This window comes from Scyliorhinus torazame, chromosome 24 (assembly GCF_047496885.1).
Source record: "Scyliorhinus torazame isolate Kashiwa2021f chromosome 24, sScyTor2.1, whole genome shotgun sequence".
Classification (NCBI taxonomy): Eukaryota; Metazoa; Chordata; class Chondrichthyes; order Carcharhiniformes; family Scyliorhinidae; genus Scyliorhinus; species Scyliorhinus torazame.
In genome coordinates, this window is record NC_092730.1 from 41,572,762 (window position 1) to 41,596,219 (window position 23,458).

At 46.0% G+C, this 23,458-nt stretch overlaps 3 non-coding genes across 3 annotated transcripts; all 3 read left to right on the forward strand.

Annotated features, from left to right (window-relative positions):
• Positions 1-9,396: 9,396 nt before the first annotated feature.
• trnam-cau (transfer RNA methionine (anticodon CAU)) lies at positions 9,397-9,468 on the forward strand. The gene has a single exon. It is a non-coding gene; the product is annotated as a tRNA-Met (tRNA).
• Positions 9,469-15,089: 5,621 nt separating this feature from the next.
• trnam-cau (transfer RNA methionine (anticodon CAU)) lies at positions 15,090-15,161 on the forward strand. The gene has a single exon. It is a non-coding gene; the product is annotated as a tRNA-Met (tRNA).
• Positions 15,162-17,901: 2,740 nt separating this feature from the next.
• On the forward strand, positions 17,902-17,984 carry trnal-aag (transfer RNA leucine (anticodon AAG)). Its single transcript has one exon. It is a non-coding gene; the product is annotated as a tRNA-Leu (tRNA).
• The last annotated feature ends 5,474 nt before the right edge of the window (positions 17,985-23,458 follow it).

The window sequence follows — 23,458 nt, forward strand, 5'->3', positions numbered from 1 at the left end:
CTGTGCCCCTCATAATTTTATAGACCTCTATCAGGTCTCCCCTCAACCACCTTCGTTCCAGTGAGAACAAACCGAGTTTATTCAACCGCTCCTCATAGCTAATGCCCTCCATACCAGGCAACATTCTGGTAAATCTCTTCTGCACCCTCTCTAAAGCCTCCACATCCTTCTGGTAGTGTGGCGACCAGAATTGAACACTATACTCCAAGTGTGGCCTAACTAAGGTTCTATACAGCTGCAACATGACTTGCCAATTCTTATACTCAATGCCCCGGCCAATGAAGGCAAGCATGCCGTATGCCTTCTTGACTACCTTCTCCACCTGTGTTGCCCCTTTCAATGACCTGTAGACCTGTACTCCTAGATCTCTTTGACTTTCAATACTCTTGAGGGTTCTACCATTCACTGTATATTCCCTACCTGCATTAGACCTTCCAAAATGCATTACCTGACATTTGTCCGGATTAAACTCCATCTGCAATCTCTCCGCCCAAGTCTCCAAACAATCTAAATCCTGCTGTATCCTCTGACAGTCCTCATCGCTATCCGCAATTCCACCAACCTTTGTGTCGTCTGCAAACTTACTCAACAGACCAGTTACATTTTCCTCCAAATCATTTCTATATACTACAAAGAGCAAAGGTCCCAGCACTGATCCCTGTGGAACACCACTGGTCACAGCCCTCCAATTAGTGCAGTGCAGTGCAGATTTGTCACCGGCAGAGTCATTGTTCCACGACAGAGAGAACAGTCACACAGCAGAGAGCTCAGTTACACGGCTGAGAGCTCAGTTACACATCAGAGAGCACGGTTACACAGCAGGATATACATTTACAAACAGGGCCTCTCTGTGTGCAGCAGAAAACACATTTTCCTAAATACCCAATTTCTCCATCTCAGTATCTTGCTGGTTTGCACTGAACCTTTTCTGTGTGTCACTGTGTGTATCCTGATAGTCTCTTTCTGTGTGACTTTCTCTATCTCTTACAGCCATGCGGATGTTACGTATTCATCTCACGTTTCCCAAACAAGAATTGTGATTGATAAATACAGAAAGATTTCCACACTGACATTCAGTACCAATGTCTGATAGAGACTGAATCCCACCCTCACATACAGTACCAGACATTGACTGAGAGGGAAACCGAGAATGGGAGGCAATGTCATACTGGACTCGGAACTGTAACTTTCTCTCTCCACAGATGTTGCCAGACCAGCCGAGTTATCCAACATGTTATATTTCTCTTTCAGGATTTTATGAAGAATCTCCATAGCGGCATTGCCCTTGTGCTCGACGCTTCTATTTATAAAGATTGGTCCCGGATGTCTATTGTTCTGTTCGCAGCGGAGGCCAACAAACCAGAAAGAACCAAATTGACCCAATGACCCCGATAAGAAAAGCAAGGGACAAAAAAGAGTTTCTTTCGATTTTACTTTAACAACCAAACCAAATTGAACAGGAATTAAAAAGCCCATTGAGTTGATAAAATAAATTTTGCTTGGGAGGTAATGGTAAAATGGTGTCAGCGGCACGCTGACCACCGGCTGGCTCGTTGGTCTAGTGGTATGATTCTCGGTTAGGATCTTCTGCTGCCATAAAATGAGAGAGATCCCGGGTTCAGATTGCGGACTGTGCAAATAACTTTTTAAAATCTGTACGATCGATATGGTGCCATTGACTGAACTCGGGAGTAGTTTGGAGGAAAGGGAGGGAGGGAGCGAGGGTCATGTTTAGAGCTTAACCACTTCTTCACGCCAGTTCTTCAGCTGCCAACAGTACAGTCGAGGTGACCCAGTTGACCTCTTCCAGAATCCTCCTCTGCCGCTTCCACTGGATGAATTTCCTCATGTTTGTCCACTGGAGGGGTTCTTCGGCTACTTGTCTGTGAAAGCAGCACCGGAAGCAGCTGTGGAGACAGATTCCAATCTCCAGGATGCAACTCTCCAATTGGATACTTCACTTTGATCAGATCTTACACTCTCGTTTAGAGAATCATTGAATAGTTACAGATCAGGCGAAATCCATTTTGCCCACCGTGTCCACGTTGGTCGCCGAGAGCTGGCGGTAAACCCGTGATAAAAACAGAAAATGCTGGAAAATCCCAGTAGTCCTGGCAGCATCTGTACAGAGGGAAACAGTGTATGAGAAGCAGGGTCATACTTGACTCGGAACTGTAACTCTCTTTCTCTCTCCACAGATGTTGCCAGACCAGCCGAGTAATCCAACATTTTCCAATTCTCTTTCAGGATTTTATGAAGAATCTGCATTATGAAGAATGTGCTCGACGCTTCTATTTATAAAGATTGGTCCCGTGTGTCTATTGTTCTGTTCGCAGTGGAGGCCAACAAACCAGAAAGAACCAAATTGACCTAATGATCCCGATAAGATAAGCAAGGGACAAAAAATAGTTTATTTGGATTTTACTTTAACAACCAAACCAAATTCAACAGGAATTAAGAAGCCCATTGAGTTAATAAAATAAGCTTCGGTTGGGAAGTAATGGTAAGATTGTTTCAGCGGGACGTTGATCACCAGGTGGCTCGTTTGTCTAAGGGTATGATTCTCGCTTTGGCGATTCTCACGTCGGAAATTCTGCTGCGATAAAATACCAGAGGTCCCGGGTTCCAATCCCGGACGAACCCTGCAAAGCACTTTTTAACACCTGTGCGATCGATATGGTGCCATTGACTGAACGCGGGAGCAGTTTTGAGGAAACGTAGGGAGGGACGTGTTTGGCGCTTAACCGCTCCTTGACACCTGTTCTTCGGTTGCCCACAGTACAGTCGAGGTGACTCAGTTGACCTCTTCCAGAATCCTCCACTGCTGCCTCCACTGAATGAAGTTCCTCCTGTTTGTCCACTGGAGGCGTTCTTCACTGAGTTCTGAATTTGGTGCATTTGCGTGCTATAGTGAGAGTTTCGTGACTGAGGGTGTATAAGGGTTAATTTTGATCTAAAGTCTAGTCTTTCTTTTATTTAGTTAATTAACTTAAAAGTTCCTGTTTGGTTGAGAAGGTGAATTTTCATCAAGCTTTAAACAAAGGTTCTACTTGTCGGTACTTGCAGCTGGAGCTTATTAATTAGCTAATTGGATTAGGCCAGTCTCCAGAGGCTAGATTCACAGTATAAAAGTGATCCAGCTACAGTGCACACTTTGTTTCCTCTGAGTGATGAATTTGGTGCATTTGACTGCTACAGTGAGTGTTTGGTGACTGAGGGAGTTAGGTGAGAAGTTAGTAAGGTGCTCCTTTAATTTCATTTCAGCAAAGAGCGAGAACGGAACCAGGAGTTTATAGAGTGTGCAGCTGACTGGGAGCAGAGTCAGAGGCCGGAAGTCCAGTTGATCCACAGGGCAGCTATATTCTGTAAGGTAAGAAGGGTTGGAGGCTAGGGCAGTTACATGCTCATCCTGTAGGATGTGGGTGGTGAGGGATACGGTGTCCACGCTGACTGTACCTGAGGGAAGTGCACCCAACTCTAGCTCCTCAGAGACCGTGTTAGGGAACTGGAGCTGGAGCTGGATGAACTTCGGATCATCCACGAGGCAGAGGGGGTTATAGAGAATAGTTACAGGGAGGTAAGCACACCCAAGGTACAGGACAAGAGTAGCTGGATTACAGTCAGGGGAACGAAAACAAACAGGCAGACAGTGCAGGGATCCCTCGTGGCCGTTCCTCTTCAAAACAAGTATACCGTTTTGGATGCTGTTGAGGGGGGGGGGGTGACCTACCGGGGGAAGGCCTTAGCGGCCAGCTCTCTGGCACTGAGTCTGGGTCTGGGGCTCAGAAGGGAAGGGGGAGAAGAGAAAAGTAATCGTAATAGGAGATTCAATGGTTAAGGGAATAGATAGGAGATTCTGTGGTCGCGAGCGAGACTCCCAGAAGGTATGCTGCCTTCCGGGTGCCTGTGCCAGGGATGTCTCGTATCGTGTCTTCAGGATCCTTAAGGGGGAGAGTGAGCAGCCAGAAGTCGTGGTGCACATTGCTATCAACGAGGTAGGTAGGAAAAAGGGTGTGGAGGTAATAAACGGAGTTAGGCTGGAAGTTAAAAGCCAGAACAGACAGAGTTGTCATCTCTGGTTTGTTGCCGGTGCCACGTGATAGCGAGGCTAGGAATAGGGAGAGAGTGCAGTTAAACACGTGGCTGCAGGGATGGTGTAGGAGGGAGGGCTTCAGGTATTTGGATAATTGGAGTGCATTCTGGGGGAGGTGGGACCTGTACAAGCAGGATGGGTTGCATCTGAACCAGAGGGGCACCAATATCCTGGGAGGGAGGTTTTCTAGTAATCTTCGGGAGGGTATAAACTAATTTGGCAGGGGAATGGGAACCGGATTTGTAGTCCAGCAACTGAGGTAGCCGATATTCAGAACGCCAAAGCGTGTAATGAGGCAGTGGGGAAGGTAACACTGACAAAGGAGAGTACTTGCAGGCACGGAGATGGGTTGAAGTGTGTATACCTCAACGCAAGAAGCATCAGGAATAAGGTGGGTGAACTTAAGGCATGGATCGGTACGTGGGACTACGATGTGGTGGCCATCACAGAAACTTCGATAGAAGAGGGGCAGAAATGGTTGTTGGAGGTCCCTGGTTATAGAAGTTTCAATACGATTAGGGAGGGTTGTAAAAGAGGTGGTGGGGGGGGGGGTGTCATTGCTAATTAGAGATAGTATAACAGCTGCAGACAGACATTTCGAGGAGGATCTGCCTACTGAGGTAGTATGGGTTGAAGTCAGAAATACGAAAGGAGCGGTCACCTTGTTGGGAGTTTTCTGTGGGCCCAAATATTAGCAGAGATGTGGAGGAACAGATTGGGAAACAGATTTTGGAAAGGTGCAGAAATCACAGGGTAGTAGTCATGGGTGACTTCAACTTCCCAAACATTGAGTGGAAACTCTTTACAAAGAACAAAGAGCAAAGAAAATTACAGCACAGGAACAGGCCCTTCGGCCCTCCCAGCCTGCGCCGATCCAGATCCTTCACCAAAACCTGTCGCCTATTTTCCAAGGATCTACTTCCCTCTGTTCCCCGCCCATTCATATATCTGTCTAGATGCATCTTAAATGACGCTATCGTGCCCGCCTCTACCAGCTCCGCTGGCAAAGCGTTCCAGGCACCCACCACCCTCTGCGTAAAATACTTTCCACGCACACCTCCCTTAAACTTTCCACCTCTCACCTTGAAATCGTGACCCCTTGTAATTGACACCCCCATTCTTGGAAAAAGCTTGTTGCTATCCACCCTGTATATACCTCTCATAATTTTGTAGACCTCAATCAGGTCCCCCTTCAACCTCCGTCTTTCCAATGAAAACAATCCTAATCTACTCAACCTTCCTTCATAGCTAGCACCCTCCATACCAGGCAACATCCTGGTGAACCTCCTCTGCACCATCTCTAAATCATCCACATCCTTCTGGTAATGTGGCGACCAGAACTGCACGCAGTATTCCAACTGTGGCCTGACCAAAGTTCTAGACAACTGTAACATGACCTGCCGACTCTTGTACTCAATACCCCGTCCGATGAAGGCAAGCATGCTGTATGCTTTTTTGACCACTCTATCGACCTGCGTTGCCACCTTCAGGGTACAATGGACCTGAACTCCCAGATCTCTCTGTACATCAATTTTCCCCAGGACTCTTCCATTGACCGTAAAGTCCGCTCTTGAATTAGATCTTCCAAAATGCATCACCTCGCATTTGCCTGGATTGAACTCCACCTGCCATTTCTCTGCCCAACTCTCCAATCTATTTATATTTCCCGGTATTCTCTGACAGTCCTCCACGGTATCTGCAACTCCACCAATCTTAATATCATCTGCAAACTTGCTAATCAAACCACCTATTCCTTCGTCCAGATCATTTCTGTATATCACAAACAACAGTGCTCCGAGCACGGATCCCTGTGGAACACCACTAGTCACCTTTCTCCGTTTTGAGACACTCCCTTCCACCACTACTCTCTGTCTGCTGTTGCCCAGCCAGTTCTTTTTCCATCTAGCTAGTACAGCCTGAACCCCATACGACTTCACTTTTTCCAGCAACCTGCCATGGGAAACTTTATCAAACGCCTTACTGAAGTCCATGTATATGACATCTACAGCCCTTCCCTCATCAATTAACGTTGTCACTTCCTCAAAGAATTCTATTAGGTTTCTAAGTTATGACCTTCCCTGCACAAAACCATGCTGCCTATCACTGATAAGTCTATTTTCTTCCAAATGTGAATAGATCCTATCACGCAGTATCTTCTCCACAGTTTGTGCAGTGTGTCCAGGAAGCTTTTCCAACACAGTATGTAGATTGTCCGACCAGTGGGGAGGCCATATTGGATTTGGTACTTGGTAATGAACCAAGGCAAGCGATAGATTTGTTAGTGGGGGAGCATTTTGGAGATAGTGACCACAATTCTGTGACTTTCACTTTAGTAATGGAGAGGGTTAGGTGCGTGCAACAGGGCAAGGTTTACAATTGGGGTAAGGGTAAATACGATGTTGTCAGGCAAGCATTGAAGTGCATAAGTTGGGAACATAGGCTGGCAGGGAAGGACACAAGTGAAATGTGAAACTTGTTCAAGGAATAGGTACTACGTGTCCTTGATATGTATGTCCCTGTCAGGCAGGGAAGAGATGGTCGAGTGAGGGAACCATGGTTGACAAGAGAGGTTGAATGTCTTGTTAAGAGGAAGAAGGAGACATCTGTAAGGCTGAGGAAACAAGTTTCAATCAGGGCGCTGGAGGGATACAAGATAACCAGGAGGGAACTGAAGAAAGGGATTCGGAGAGCTAAGAGAGGGCAAGGAAAATCTTTGGCGGGTAGGATCCAGGTAAATCCCAAGGCCTTTTACACATATGTGAGAAATATGAGAATGACTAGAGCGAGGGTAGGTCCGATCAAGGACAGTAGCGGGAGATTGTGTATTGTGTCTGAAGAGATAGGAGAGGTCTTGAACGAGTTCTTTTCTTCAGTATTTACAAATGAGAGGGGCCACATTGTTGGAGAGGATAGTGTGAAACAGTAAGCTCGAGGAAATACTTGTTAGGAAGGAAGATGCGTTGGGCATTTTGTAAAAGTTGGGGATAGACAAGTCCTCCGGGCCTGACGGAATATATACAAGAATTCTATGGGAAGCAAGAGATGAAATTGCAGAGCCGTCGGCAATGATCTTTTCGTCCTTACTGTCAGCAGGGGTGGTACCAGGGGATTGGGGAGTGGCGAATGTCGTTCTCCTGTTCAAAAAAGGGAATAGGGATAACCCTGGAAATTACAGTCCAGTCAGTCTTACTTCGGTGGTAGGCAAAGTAATGGAAAGGGCACTGAGCGATAGGATTTCTGAGTATCTAGAAAGACACTGCTTGATTAGGGATAGTCAGCATGGATTTGTGAGAGGTAGGTCTTGCCTAACAAGTCTTATTGAATTCTTTGAGGAGGTGATGAAGCATGTGGATGAAGGTAAAGAAGTGGATGTAGTGTACATGGATTTTACTAAGGCATTTGATAATGATCCCCATGGTAGGCTTATGCAGAAAGTAAGGAGGCATGGGATAGTGGGACATTTGGCCTGTTAGGTAACGAACTGGCTAACCGATAGAAGTCAGAGAGTGGTGATGGATAGCAAATATTCAGCCTGGATCCCAGTTACCAGTGGCGTACCGCAGGGATCAGTTCTGGGTCCTCTGCTGTTTGTGATTTTCAATAATGACTTGGATGAGGGAATTGAAGGGTGGGTCAGTAAATTTGCAGACGATACGAAGATTGGTGGAGCTGTGGATAGTGAGGAGGGCTATTGTCGGTTGCAAAGAGACATAGATAGGATGCAGAGCTGGGCTGAGAAGTGGCAGATGGAGTTTAATCCTGAAAAGTGTGAGGTTGTCCATTTTGGAAGGACAAATATGAATGCGTAATAATGGGTTAACGGTAGGGTTCTTGGCAATTTGGAGGAGCAGAGAGATATTGGGGGCTATGTTCATAGATGTTTGAAAGTTGCCACTCAAGTGGATAGAGCTGTGGAGAAGGCCAATGGTGTGCTAGCGTTCATTAACAGAGGGGTTGCATTTAAGAGCCGTGTGGTGATGATGCAGCTGTACAAAACTTTGGTAAGGCCATATTTGGAGCACTCGGATACAGGACTCTGGCTGGGGTTCAAAAGGAGGAAACGCATGTCTTGTTTGAAATGAAACGACGATGAAGATTGAATTTAAGTCAATTTGTGCACGGAGCTTAGTTTTGACGACGACGCAGCAGGATGGCCAGGCGGTCTAAGATGCTGCGTTCAGCTCGCTGTCTCTTTTGGAGACGTGGGTTAGAATCTCTCTCCTGATATTCACTTTTCCTGCACGAGATTTAATTTCTCCAGACAGATTTTCAACCTCAGGAAGATCATTGAACAAGCGTTGGCCTGAGGTCATGGGCTTCCTGCTTAAATACGCACAGCAAGACCCCACAGGCAAAAGCCCAGTTAATGACTCGATAATCTGCTTCAGTGACTCTGGTTGAGGAATTCATATTGATCCCAGGACCCCGTGTAAAATTCGTCTTCTCAACTTATAAATAGTGTGGCTGGTTGGATTGTTCACATGCGTCCGAGAGGGGAAGTTGGGAACTCGGTTTCTATTGTGATTTATTGCTCGATAAACCTTATTTCCTTATTGCCTCACTGTGAGGTATTACTGGATATCGTTATATATCTATATTGCCCCTCTGTGGAGTACTACTGGATAACGTTTCCCGTGCAGCTTTGACAAATTGTCACGTGGACTAGAAACGTTAGCTCTTTTCTCTCCCTGCAGATGCTGCCAGGCCTGCTGAGACTTTAAAGCATTTTCTCCGTGGTTCCCTATGTGTGAGCTTTACAATGTTGCACTGTGTCATGCTGTCTCCTTCATTCTTGGGACTAATGTCGGGATGAGACTGCAAGAAATTTCTGATAGGTATTTGCTGCAAAGCAAACAGGAACGTGAGTTCTGTTTACTTTTGGTGCGAGGGAGAATGTAAATAGAAGAGAACAGCCTCGATTCCTCGTCCTCAGGGTAATGGCCCAGCACGGTTTCCCTACCGCACTCTGCTCCTTAAACCAGGAGGTACGTCATTACTGCCCTGCGGCAGCCACACAACTATTCACTTCCTCATTTTTTCTTTCAACAAGAATACACGTTTGAGCACACTGATTCTGGTCAGCATGGTTCAGATAATTCAGTTTCGTGCTGAATGGTTGTTCTGTGAAGGTGACGTGATTTCTTCTGTGACGTTGTTCTGATGGGAAAGTGGGGAATGACTGCAATCACCTTCATAGAATGAAGTTCGGCGCGACAGATTCACCGCTCTGGGAACATTGATCACGTTGTTACTGATTTCTTCAAACTTTACCTCAAGTCCGACCCCGCAAAGAGTCAACCACGAGCAGAGTGGCGCAGCGGCAGCGTGCTGGGCCCATAACCCAGAGGTCAATGGATCGAAACCATTCTCTGCTATTTATTTTCTAATTCACACCAAAAGCAAACAAGTCGCTATTTGTCAGCAACACATCTGCCTTTTTCTTTATTCGTATCAAAGTTTTGCTTTCAGTCTGATCCGCTCCTTGATACCTGTTCTTCAGCGACCCACAGTGCAGCGAGGTGACTAAGCTGACTTCTCCCAGAACACTCTTCTCCCTCTACTGGATGAACGTTCACCTGTTTGGACACTGGAGGATTTCTCTCGGCGACTTGTCTGTGCAAGCAGCACCGGAAGCAGCTGTGGAGAGAAATTCCCGTCGTCAGGATTCAACTCTCCAGTTGGATACTTCACGTCGCTCCGATCATAGACTCTCAGTGCCTTCGTGTGAGGAACGGATAGAGCTGGAATTCGGTCCTTGTTGATCGGAGCAACTGATCAATGCAGCAATGAGAAGCTGCTTAACCCCTAGCGGCTTGGGGAAGGATGGCACTCAGATACAGGACTCTGGCTGGGGTTCAAAAGAAGGAAACGTATGTCTTGTTTGAAATGAAACGACGATGAAGATTGAATTTAAGTCGATTTGTGCACGGAGCTTAGTTTTGACGACGACGCATCAGGATGGCCAGGCGGTCTAGAATGCTGCGTTCAGCTCGCAGTCGCTTTTGGAGACGTGGGTTAGAATCCCACTCCTGATATTGACTTTTCCTCCACGAGATTTAATTTCTCCAGCAAGATTTTCAACCTCAGGAATTTCATTGGAAAAGCGTTGGCCTGAGGTCATGAGATTCCTGCTTAAATATGCACAGCAAGACCCCACAGGCAAAAGCCCAGTTAATGACTCGATAACCTGCTTCAGTGACTCTGGTTGAGGAATTCATATTGATCTCAGGACCCCGGGTAAAATTCGTCTTCTCAACTTATAAATAGTGTGGCTGGTTGGATTGTTCACATGCGTCCGAGAGGGGAAGTTGGGAACTCGGTTTCTATTGTGATTTATTGCTCGATAAGCTTTATTTTCTTATTGCCCCACTGTGAGGTATGACTGGATATCGATATATATCAATATTGCCCCTCTATGGGGTACTACTGGATAACGTTTCCCGTGCAGCTTTGACAAATTGTCACGTGGACTCGAAACGTTAGCTCTTTTCTCTCCCTGCAGATGCTTTCAGACCTGCTGAGACTTTAAAACATTTTCTCCGTGGTTCCCTCTGTGTGAGCTTTACAATGTTGCAATGTTTCATGCTGGACGCTTTGTTTCAGGAGGCAGTCACACCCGGTAGAATAAGTACTGTTAATTCGGACAGTGGTCAGGGACAGAGTGGTGTGACTGCAAGGGAGGCATGTAGGAGGATCCTGAGTTTAGGAGTTGAGGAGCCTCTGCCCTTGACCTTGTCCAACGGGCAGGAGGTACTTACTCCCTGTGTGGATGAGGAAGAGGGCTGTAGGGAGGATGCGTTGACTGACCACTGCACCGTGGTACAGGAAGCCATTCAAGAGTGGCGAGCAAAAAGACAAGTGGTAGTTGTAGGGGATTCTATAATTAGCGGGATTGATGTCATCCTTTGTAAACCAGATCGAGAGTCCCACATGGTATGTTGCCTGCCCGATGCCAGGGTGAGGGACATCTCTGATCGGCTTGAAATGATTTTGGAGAGGGAGGGGGAGGATCCAGTTGTTGTGGTCCACGTGGGGACTAACAACATAGGTAAGACTAGGAAAGAGCACCTGTTTGGGGATTATCAAACACTAGGGACTAAATTAAAGAACAGGTCTTCCAGGGTTATAATCTCTGGATTACTACCCGAGCCACGTGCCAATTGGCATAGGGTTGAGAAAATTAGAGAAGTTTCCCGCACTAAAGGAGTGGTGCGGTAAAGAGGGATTCCATTTCATGGGGCATTGGCATCAGTAATAGGGCAGGAGGGACCTGTACCGTTGGGACGGACTTCACCTGAACCATTCTGGGACCAGTGTTCTAGCGAATAGGATAAATAGGTTGGTCACAAGGACTTTCAACTAGCAAGTTGGGGGGAAGGGAAATGTAAAGCTATGGACAGTATGATGGTTAATGGAGATTAAGGCAGCAGGTTACGTGACAGGTTATTATGTAGAGATATGGGTTCAAAGACAAGGAAAAATGGGAGAAATGGTAAGAGGAAAAATAAATTGCGAAAAGTTACTGATCAAGGTGTTAGGATTCATAACAAAGACGTAAGAAACAGCATAAGTGTACTTTACCTGAATGCTCGGAGTATACGAAATAAGGTAAATGAGTTGATGGCGCCAATCATCGTGAATGACTATGATTTAGTGGCCATTCCTGAAACATGGTTAAAAGATGGTGACGACTGGGAGTTAAATATTCAAGGGATTCAGACTATACGAAAGGATAGAATGGACGGTAAGGGCGGTGGTGTAGCGTTGTTGTTTAAGGATGGCGTCCGGGCAATAGTAAGAGATGATATTTGTGCTATGGCGGACAAGGTTGAATCAATTTGGGTGGAAATCAGGAATAGTAAGGCGAAAAGGGCTCTGATAGGAGTAGTCTATAGGCCACCAAATAGTAACAGGATGGTAGGGAAGGCAATAAGCAAAGAAATAACAGATGCATGTAGAAATGGTACAGCGGTTATCATGGGAGATTTTAATCTGCATATCGATTGGTTTAACCAGGTTGGTAAAGGCAGCCTTGAGGAGGAGTTTATAGAATGTGCCCGGGATAATTTCCTGGAACAGTATGTAATAGAACCTACAAGGGAACAAGCGGTCCTAGATCTGGTCCTGTGTAATGAGGCAGGATTGATTAATGATCTCATAGTTCGGGATCCTCTTGGAAGGAGCGACCACAATATGGTGGAATTTAAAATACAGTTGGAGGATGACAAGGTAAAATCAAACACTAGTGTTTTGTGCTTAAACAAAGGCGATTACAATGGGATGAGAGAAGAACTAGCTAAGGTAGACTGGGAGCAAAGACTTCATGGTGAAGCAGTTGAGGAACAGTGGAGAACCTTCCGAGCGATCTTTCACAGTGTTTCGAAAAGGTTCATACCGACAAAAAAGAAAGACGGTAGAAAGGGGAAAAATCGACCGTGGATATCTAAGGAGGTGAGGGAGAGTATCAAATTGAAGGAAAAACATACAAAGTGTCAAAAATTAGTGGGAGACTAGAGGACTGGGAAGTCTTTAGGGGACAACAGAAAACTACTAAAAAAAGGCATAAAGAAGAGTAAGGTAGACTATGAAAGTAAACTGGCTGAGAACATAAAAGCAGATAGTAACAGCTTCTACAAATATATAAGACAAAAAAGAGTGGCTAAGGTAAATATTGGTCCTTTGGAAGACAAGAAGGGAGATTTAATAATAGGAGATGGGGAAATGGCTGAGGAGCTGAACAGGTTTTTTGGGTCAATCTTCACAGTGGAGGATACAAATAACATGCCAGTGACTGATGGAAATAAAGATATGATTGGTGAGGACCTTTGAGATGATTGTAATCACTAAGGAGGCAGTATTGGGCAAGCTAATGGGGCTAAAGGTAGACAAGTCTCCTGGCCCTGATGGGCTGCATCCCAGAGTGTTAAAAGAGATGGCTAGGGAAATTGTAAACGCACTAGTGCTAATTTACCAAAATTCACTAGACTCTGGGGTGGTCCCAGAGGATTGGAAAGTAGCAAACGTGACACCACTGGTTAAAAAAGGAGGTCGGCAGGAAGCGGGTAATTATAGGCCGGTAAGCTTGACTTCGGTTGTAGGGAAAATGGTGGAATCTATCATTAAGGATGAAATAGCGGGGCACCTGGAGGGAAATTGTCCCATTGGGCAGACGCAGCATGGGTTCGCAAAGGATAATTCGTGTCTGACTAATTTGGAAGAATTTTTTGAGGACGTTACCAGTGCAGTAGATAACGGGGAGCCAATGGATGTGGTATATCTGGATTTCCAGAAAGCTTTTGACAAGGTGCCGCACAAAAGGTTGCTGCATAAACTAAAGATACATGGCATTGAGGGTAAAGTGGTAGCATGGGTAGAGGATTGGTTAACTAACAGAAAGCAGAGAGTGGGGATCAAAGGGGTGTTTCTCTGGTTGGCAACCTGTAACTAGTGGGGTCCCTCAAGGATCAGCGTTGGGCCCGCAGTTATTCACAATTTACATAGACTATTTGGAGTTGGGGACCAAGTGCAATGTGTCAAAATCTGCAGACGACACTAAGATGAGTGGTAAAGCAAAAAGTGCAGAGAATACCGGAAGTCTGTAGAAGGATTTGGATACGTTAGGTGAATGGGATAGGGTCTGGCAGATGGAGTTCAATGTTGCCAAGTCTGAGGCTATCCATTTTGGGAGGAATAACAGCAGAATGGATTATTATTTAAACGGTAAGATGTTAAAACATGCTGCTGTGCAGAGGGACCTGGGTGTGCTGGTGCACGAGTCGCAAAAAGTTGGTGTGCAGGTGCAACAGGTGATTAAGAAGGCTAATCGAGTTTTGTCTTTCATTGCTAGAGAGATGGAGTTCAAGACTAGTGAGTTTATGCTGCAATTGTATAGGGTGTTGGTGAGGCCGCATCTGGAGTATTGTGTTCAGTTTTGGTCTCCTTACCTGAGAAAGGACATATTGGCACTGGAGGGACTGCAGAGGAGATTCACTAGGTTGATCCCAGAGTTGAGGCGATTAGATTATGACGCGAGGTTGAGCAGACTGGGACTGTACTCATTGGAGTTTAGAAGGATGCGGGGGGGATCTTATTGAGACATATAAAAGTATGAAGGGAATAGATAGGATAGATGCGGGCAGGTTGTTTCCACTGGTCGGGGAAAGCAGAATCAGGGGGCATAGCCTCAAAATAAGGGGAGGTAGATTTGGGACGGAGTGTAGGAGGAACTTCGTCACCCAAAGGGTTGTGAATCTCTGGAATTCCTTGCCCAGTGAAGCAGTTGAGGCTCCTTCTTTAAACGTTTTTAAGAAAAAGATTAATGCCTTTCTAAAGAATAAAGGGATTCGGGGATATGGTGAACGGGCCGGAGAGTGGAGCTGAGTCCACAAAGATCAGCCATGATCTCATTAAATGGCGGAGCCGGCTCGAGGGGCCAGATGGCCTACTCCTGTTCCTAGTTCTTATGTTCTTATGTCTTCTTCATTCATGGGACTAATGTCGGGATGAGACTGCAAGAAACATTCTGATAGGTATTTGCTTCAAAGCAAACAGGAACGTGTGTTATGTTTACTTTTGGTGTGAGGGAGAATGTAAATAGCAGAGAAGAGCCTCGAATCCTCGACCTCAGGCTAATAACCCAGCACGCTTCCGCTGCGGCACTCTGCTCCTTAAACCAGGAGACACAACATTACTGCCCTGCGGTCGCCACACAACTATTCACTTCCTCATTTATTCTTTCAACAAGAACACACTTTTTAGCACACTGATTCTGGTCAGCATATTTCAGTTAATTTACCTTCGTGCTCAGTGGTTGTTCTGTAAAGGTGATGTGATTTCTTCTGTGACGTTGTTCTGATGGGAAAGTGGGAGTGACTGGAATCACCTTCATAGAATGAAGTTCGGGAACAAAGTTTCACCTCTTTGGGAACGTTGTTCACGTTGTTATTGATTTCTTCAAACTTTGCCTCAAGACCGACGCCGAAGAGCGTTAACCACGAGCAGAGTGGCGCAGCGGAAGCGTGCTGGGCCCATAACCCAGAGGTCGATGGATCGAAACCATCCTCTGCTATTTATATTCTCACTCACACCAAACGGAAACAAGTTGCTATTGGTCAGCAGCACATCTGCGATTTTCTTTATTGGTATCAAAGTTTTGCTTTCAGTCTGATCCGGTCTTGGACACCTGTTCTTCAGCTACCCACACTGCAGTCGATGTGACTAAGTTGACTTCTCCCAGAACACTCTTCTGGCGCCTCTACTGGGTGACCGTTCACCTGTTTGGACACTGGAGGGGTTGTTCGGCTCCATGTCTCTGAAACCAGCACAGGGAGCAGCTTAGGAGAGATATTGCAGTCGCCAGAATGCAACTCTCCAATTGGATACTTCACGTCTCTCAGATCTTAGACATTCAATACCGTCGTGCGAGGAACAGGTTGAGCGGGAATTTGGTCCTTGTTGATTGGAGCAAACTGATGAATGCAGCAATGAGAAGCTCCTTAACCCCCAGCAGTTTGGACAACGATGGCACTCAGATACAGGACTGCCTGGGGTTCAAAATTAGGAAAAGCATATCTTGTTTGAAAGGAAATGACGATGAAGATAGAATTTAAGTCGATTTGTGCACGGATCTTAAATTTGACGCGAGCGCATCAGGATGGCCGAGCGGCTAAGGAGCTACGTTCAGGTCGCAGTCTCTTCTGGAGGCGTGGGTTCCACTCACACCCCTGATTTTGACTTTTCCTCCACGAGGTTAAATTTTTCCAGGAAGATCCAATAGCTCCCTTTCAGTGGAAAAACATTGGCCTCAGGGCATCAGATTCCGCTTAAATACGCACAGCAAGACTCCACAGGCAAAAGCGCAGTTAATGACTCTATAACTTGCTTCAGTAAACTGGTTGAGGAATGAATATTGATCCCAGGACTCCGGGACAAATTCGTCTTCATTTCTTGTAAGTAGTCTGGCTGGTTGGATTGTTCACATCCGTCCGAGAGGGAAAATGGGAAATCTGTTTCTATTGTGATTCATTGCTCGATAAAGCTTTATTTCCTTGTTGGCCCCCTGTGAGTTATTACTGGATATCGTTCTATATCTATATTGCCCCTCTGTGGGGTACTGCTCGATAATGTTTCCGTCCAGCTTTGAAAAAGGGTCACCTGGACTCGAAACGTTTGCTCTTTTCTCTCCCTTCAGATGCTGTCAGACCGTCTGAGACTTTAAAGAATTTTCTCTGTGGTTCCCTATGTGTGAGCTTTACAATGTTGTAATGTGCCATGCTGCCTCCTTCATTCCTGGGACTAATGTCAGGATGAGACTGCAAAAAGTTTCTGATAGGTATTTGCTGCAAAGCAAACATGAATCTGCGTTATGTTAACTTTTGGTGTGAGGGAGAATGTAAATAGCAGAGAATAGCCTCGATTCCTCTACCTCTGGCTAATGGCCCAGCACGCTTCCACTGCGCACTCTGCTCCTTAAACCAGGAGCTACAACATTACTGCCTTGCGGTAGCCACACAACTATTCACTTCCTTATTTTTTCTTTCAACAGGAACACACTTTTGAACACACTAATACTGGTCAGCATAGTTCAGATAATTTATTTTCGTGCTGAATGGTTGTTCTGTGAAGGTGATGTGATTGATTCTGTGACGTTATTCTGATGGGAAAGTGGGGAGTGACTGGAATCACCTTCATAGAATGAAGTTCGTGACGGAAGTTTCACTCTCTGGGAACATTAATCACGCTGTTACTGATTTCTTCAAATCTTGCCTCAAGTCCGACCCCGAAGAGAGTCAACCACGAGCAGAGTGGCGCAGCGGAAGCGTGCTGGGCCCATAACCCAGAAGTCGATGGATTGAAACCATCCTCTGCTATTCGTGTTCTCACTCACACCAAACGGAAACAAGTTGCTATTGGTCAGCAGCACATCTGCGATTTTCTTTATTGGTATCAAAGTTTTGCTTTCAGTCTGATCCGGTCTTGGACACCTGTTCTTCAGCTACCCACACTGCAGTCGATGTGACTAAGTTGACTTCTCCCAGAACACTGTCCTGGCGCCTCGACTGGATGACCGTTCACCTGTTTGGACACTGGAGGGGTTGTTCGGCTCCATGTCTCTGAAACCAGCACAGGGAGCAGCTGTGGAGAGAGATTGCAGTCGCCAGAATGCAACTCTCCAATTGGATACTTCACGTCTCTCAGATCTTAGACATTCAATACCTTCGTGCGAGGAACAGGTTGAGCGGGACTTTGGTCCTTGTTGATTGGAGCAAACTGATGAATGCGGCAATGAGAAGCTCCTTAACCCCCAGCAGTTTGGACAAGGATGGCACTCAGATACAGGACATTGGGTGGGGTTCAAAAGTAGCGAAAGCATATCTTGTTTGAAATGAAATGACGATGAAGATAGAATTTAAGTCGATTTGTACACGGAACGTAGTTTTGACGCCAGCGCGTCAGGACGGCCGAGTGGCTATGGCGCTGCGTTAAGGTCGCAGTCTTCTCTAGAAGCGTGGGTTCGAATCGCACTTTTGACATTAACTTTTCCTCCACGAAATGTTCAACCCCAGGAAGATCCAATACCTCACATTCAATGGGCAAGTGGTGGTACGGACTTTGTAGATTGGAGCAAACTGATCAATGCAGAAATGAGAGCTCCTTAACACACAGCGTCTTGGAGAAGGATGGCACTCAGATACAAGAGTCTGGCTGGCGTTCAAAAATAGTAAAACCTCATCTAGTTTGAAATGAAATGAAGATGAAAATTGAATTAAAATCGATTTGCCCATGGAGCATATCTTTGATCGCAGCGCGTCGGGATGGCCGAGCGGTCGAAGGCGCTGCGTTAAGGTTGCAGTCTCCTCTGGAGGCGTGTGTTCGAATCCCACTTCTGACATTAACTTTTCCTCCACGAGGTTACGTGTTTCCAGCTCAGCGTTCAACACCAGGAAGATCCAATACCTCCGATTCAATTGGGAAGCGGTGGCGTAAGGACATGAGATTCCTGCTCACATTCTCAAAGCAAGGCCCAACAGACAGAAGCCCAGCCCATGACTGGATGATCTGCTCTGTGAGCCTGGTTGAGGAAATAATATTGATCGCAGGACGCCGGGTAACATTTCTCTTCTCTTGTTGTAAATAGTCTGGCTGGTTCGAATGTCGAGGTGTCTCAGTTGACCTCTCCTAGAAACCTATTCTGCCGCCTTTACTGGATGAACTTCCTGCTGTTTGGACACTTAAGGGTTCTTCGGCTACTTGTCTGTGAAAGCAGCAGCAATGGAGAGTGATTCGAGTCGCCAGAATGCAACTCTCCAATTGGATCCTTCACTCCACTCATATCTTACACTCTCAATACTTCGTGTGAGGAACAGTAAGGCGGCAGTTCGGACTTTCTTGATTAGAGAAAACTGTTCAATGCAGCAATGAGAATTTTCTTAAACACCACCGGCTTGGAGAAGGATGGCACTCAGACACAAGACTCTGCTGTGGTTCAAAAATATTAAAATCACATCAAGCTTGGAATGTAAAGACAATGAAGATAGAATTTAAATAGATTTGTGCACGGAGCACACATTTTGTCGCAACGTGGCAGGGTGGCCGAGCGGTCGCAGGCGCTGCGCTAAGGTCTCAGTCTTTTCTGGAGGCGTGGGTTCGAATCCCACTTCAGACATTAACTTTTCCTCCACGCAATATTCAACCCCAGGAAGATCCAATACCTCACATTCAATGGGCAAGCGGTGAGCTCAGGACATGGGATTCCTGCTTGAATTCGTACAGCATGACCCGAAAGGCAGAAGCCCAGTTCATGACAGGAGTAGTTTAAATCCTGCCGGTGGCCAGGGACAGCACGGTGCGACTGCAAGTCAGGCAGGTAACGGGAAGCAGCAGTCAGGAACTCAGGAGCCTCAGCACTTGACCCTGTCCAACAGGTATGAGGCACTTGCTCCCTGTGTGAATGGCGAACAGGGCTGCAGGAAGGATGAGTCAGCTGACCAAGGCACCATGGTTCAGCAGGCTATTCAAGGGGAGGGAGTAAATAGGCAAGTTGTAGCTGTAGGGGATTCTATTATCAGGGGGATAGATAGTATCCTTTGTGAGCAGGATAAAGGGTCCCACATTATAAGTTGCCTGCCCGGTGCTAGGGTGCGGGGCATCTCTGACCGGCTTGAAAGGATACGGGTGAGGGAGGGGGCGGACCCAGTTGTTGTGGTCCTTGTCGATACCAACAACATAGGAAAGTCTAGAAAAGAGGACCTGTTTAGAGATTATAAAGAGCTAGGATTCAAATTAAAAAACAGGTTCTCAAGGGTCATAATCTCCGGATTACTGCCCGAGCCACGTGCAAATTGGCATAGGGAGGCAAGAATAAGGGAAGATAATACGTGACTGAAAGAGTGGTGTGGGAAAGAGGGGTTCCTTTTCATGGGACACTGGCATCAGTTTTAGGACAGGGGGACCTATACCGTTGGGATGGTCTCCACCTGAACCGAGCTGGGACCAGTGTTCTGGCGAAAAAAGTAAATAGGGTGGTCAGTCGGACTTTAAACTAGAGAATGGGGGGGGGGGGCGAGGGGAGTCAGGGAACCATGAGGTGAAGTAATCAGTGGGAAGCGTAGCTGCTTAGGAATACAAAAACGCACGAAAAGACCGAACTCAGGAGAGGTTACGATAGTCCCCGTCCCACAAAATATGACACAGTGTATGGAAAGCCTCAGTAAACCAAGGTCCACCACACTAAGTAAACAAAAAGGGACGGTCAATAGAGAATTAAAGGTGCTATATTTAAATGCGCGCAGTGTACGGAACAAGGTAGATGAGCTTGTGGCCCAGATTGTGACTGGCAGGTATGATGTGGTAGGCATCACAGAGACGTGGTTGCAGGGGGTTCAGGACTGGCATTTAAACCTCCAGGGATTCACAACCTATCGAAGAGACAGAGAGGTGGGCAGAGGGGGCGGGGCTGACTTGTTAATTAGGAATGAAATTAAATCGATAGCACTAAACGACATAGGGTCAGATGATGTGGAGTCTGCGTGGGTAGAGTTGAGGAACCACAAAGGCAAAAAAAACCCATAATGGGTGTTATGTACTGGCCTCCTAACAGTGGTCAGGACCAGGGTCACAAAATGCACCACGAAATAGAAAGTGCGTGTCAGAAAGGCAAGGTCACAGTGATCATGGGGGATTTTAATATGCAGGTGGACAGGGTAGATAATGCTGCCAGTGGACCCAAGGAAAGGGAATTCATTGAATGTTTACAGGAGGGGTCTTTTTGGAACAGCTTGTGATGGAGCCCACGAGGGGACAGACCATTCTGGACTTAGTTATATGTAATGAGCCAGAATTGATTAAAGATCTTAAAGTAAGGGAACACTTAGGAGGCAGTGATCATAACATGGTAGAATTCAATCTCCAATTTGAAAGAAAGAAGATAGAATCAGATGTAAAGGTGTTACAGTTAAATAAAGGTAACTACAGGGGCATGAGGGAGGAACTGACGAAAATCGACTGGGAGCAGAGCCTAGTGGGAAAGACAGTAGAACAGCAATGGCTGGAGTTTCTGGGAGTAATTGAGGGCACAGTACAGATGTCCGTCCCAAAGAAAAGAAAGGTTATCAGAGGGGAGATTAGGCAGCCATGGCTGACAAAGGAAGTTAGGGAATGCATCAAAACAACAGAGAAAGCCTATAATCTGGCAAAGAGTAGTGGGAAGTCAGAAGATTGGGAAGGCTACAAAAACAAACAGGATAACAAAGAGAGAAATAAAGAAAGAGAGGATCAATTATGAAGGTAGGCCAGAAAGTAACATTAGGATTGATAATAAAAGTTTCTTTAAATACATTAAAAACAAACGGGAGGTAAAAGTAGACATTGGGCCGCTCCAAAATGTCCCTGGTAATCTAGTGATGGGAGAGAAGGAAACAGCTGAGGAACTAAATAAGTACTTTGCGTCAGTCTTCACAGTAGAAAGAACAAAGAACAAAGAAATGTACAGCACAGGAACAGGCCCTTCGGCCCTCCAAGCCCGTGCCGACCATACTGCCCGACTAAACTACAATCTTCTACACTTCCTGGGTCCGTATCCTTCTATTCCCATCCTATTCATATATTTGTCAAGATGCCCCTTAAATGTCCCTATCGTCCCTGCTTCCACTACCTCCTCCGGTAGCGAGTTCCAGGCACCCACTACCCTCTGCGTAAAAAACTTGCCTCGTACATCTACTCTAAACCTTGCCCCTCTCACCTTAAACCTATGCCCCCTAGTAATTGACCCCTCTACCCTGGGGAAAAGCCTCTGACTATCCACTCTGTCTATGCCCCTCAATATTTTGTATACCTCTATCAGGTCGCCCCTCAACCTCCTTCGTTCCAGTGAGAACAAACCGAGTTTATTCAATCGCTCCTCATAGCTTATGCCCTCCATACCAGGCAACATTCTGGTAAATCTCTTCTGCACCCTCTCTAAAGCCTCCACATCCTTCTGGTAGTGTGGCGACCAGAATTGAACACTATACTCCAAGTGTGGCCTAAGTAGAAGACATGAGTAATATCCCAACAATTCAGGAGAGTCAGGGGGCAGAGTTGAATATGGTATCCATCACAAAGGAGAAAGTGCTAGAGAAACAAAGAGGTCTAAAAATTGATAAATCTCCGGGCCCAGATGGGATACATCCTAGAGTTCTAAAGGAGATATCTGAAGAAATAGTGGAAGCGTTAGTTATGATCTTTCAAAAGTCACTGGAGTCAGGGAAAGTCCCAGAGGATTGGAAAATCGCTGTTGTAACCCCCCTGTTCAAGAAGGGAACAAGGAAAAAGATGGAAAATTATAGGCCAATTAGTCTATCCTCGGTTGTTGGCAAGATTCTAGAATCCATTGTTAAGGATGAGATTTCTAAATTCTTGTCAGTACGGGGTCGGATCAGGACAAGTCAGCATGGATTTAGTAAGGGGAGGTCGTGCCTGACAAACCTGTTAGAGTTCTTTGAAGAGATAACACATAGGTTAGACCAAGGAGAGCCAATGGATGTTATCTATCTTGACTTCCAAAAGGCCTTTGATAAGGTGCCTCACGGGAGACTGCTGAGTAAAATAAGGGCCCATGGTATTCGAGGCAAGGTACTAACATGGATAGACGATTGGCTGTCAGGCAGAAGGCAGAGAGTTGGGATAAAATGTTCTTTTTCGGAATTGGCAACCGATGACGAGCGGTGTCCCGCAGGGTTCAGTGTTGGGGCCGCAGCTGTTCTCTTTATATATTAACGATCTAGATGACGGGACTGGGGAAATTCTGGCTAAGTTTGCCGATGATACAAAGATAGGTGGAGGGGCAGGTAGTATGGAGGAGGTGGGGAGGCTGCAGAAAGTTTTAGACAGTTTAGTAAAGTGGTCCAAGAAATGGCTGATGAAATTCAACGTGGGCAAGTGCGAGGTCTTGCACTTTGGAAAAAAGAATAGAGGCATGGACTATTTTCTAAACGGTGACAAAATTCATAATGCTGAAGAGCAAAGGGACTTGGGAGTCCTAGTCCAGGATTCTCTCAAGGTAAACTTGCAGGTTGAGTCCGTAATTAAGAAAGCAAATGCAATGTTGTCATTTATCTCAAGAGGCTTGGAATATAAAAGCAGGGATGTACTTCTGAAGCTTTATAAAGCGTTAGTTAGGCCCCATTTAGAATACTGTGAGAAATGTTGGGCCCCACACCTCAGGAAGGACATACTGGCACTGGAGCGGGTCCAGCGGAGATTCACACGGATAATCCCAGGAATGGTAGGCCTAACATACGATGAACGTCTGAGGATCCTGGGATTATATTCATTGAAGTTTAGGAGGTTGAGGGGATATCTAATAGAAACTTACAAGATAATGAATGGCTTAGATAGGGTGGACGTAGGGAAGTTGTTTCCATGAGCAGGGGAGACTAGGACCCGGGGGCACAGCCTTAGAATAAAAGGGAATCACTTTAGAACAGAGATGAGGAGAAATTTCTTCAGCCAAAGAGTAGTGGGTCTGTGGAATTCATTGCCACAGAGGGCGGTGGAGGCCGGGACGTTGAGTGTCTTTAAGACAGAAGTTGATAAATTCTTGATTTCTCGAGGAATTAAGGGCTATGGAGAGAGAGCGGGTAAATGGAGTTGAAATCAGCCATGATTGAATGGTGGAGTGGACTCGATGGGCCGAATGGCCTTACTTCCGCTCCTATGTCTTATGGTCTTATGGTCCCTCTGTAACTTGTAACATCCTTCCGCACTATCCACAACTCCACCGACTTTAGTGTCATCTGCAAATTTACTCACCCATCCTTTTTTACAGCATTTTCTCTGTGGTTCCCCATTTTTTACCTTTACCTTAGACTCTCAATACCTTCGTGT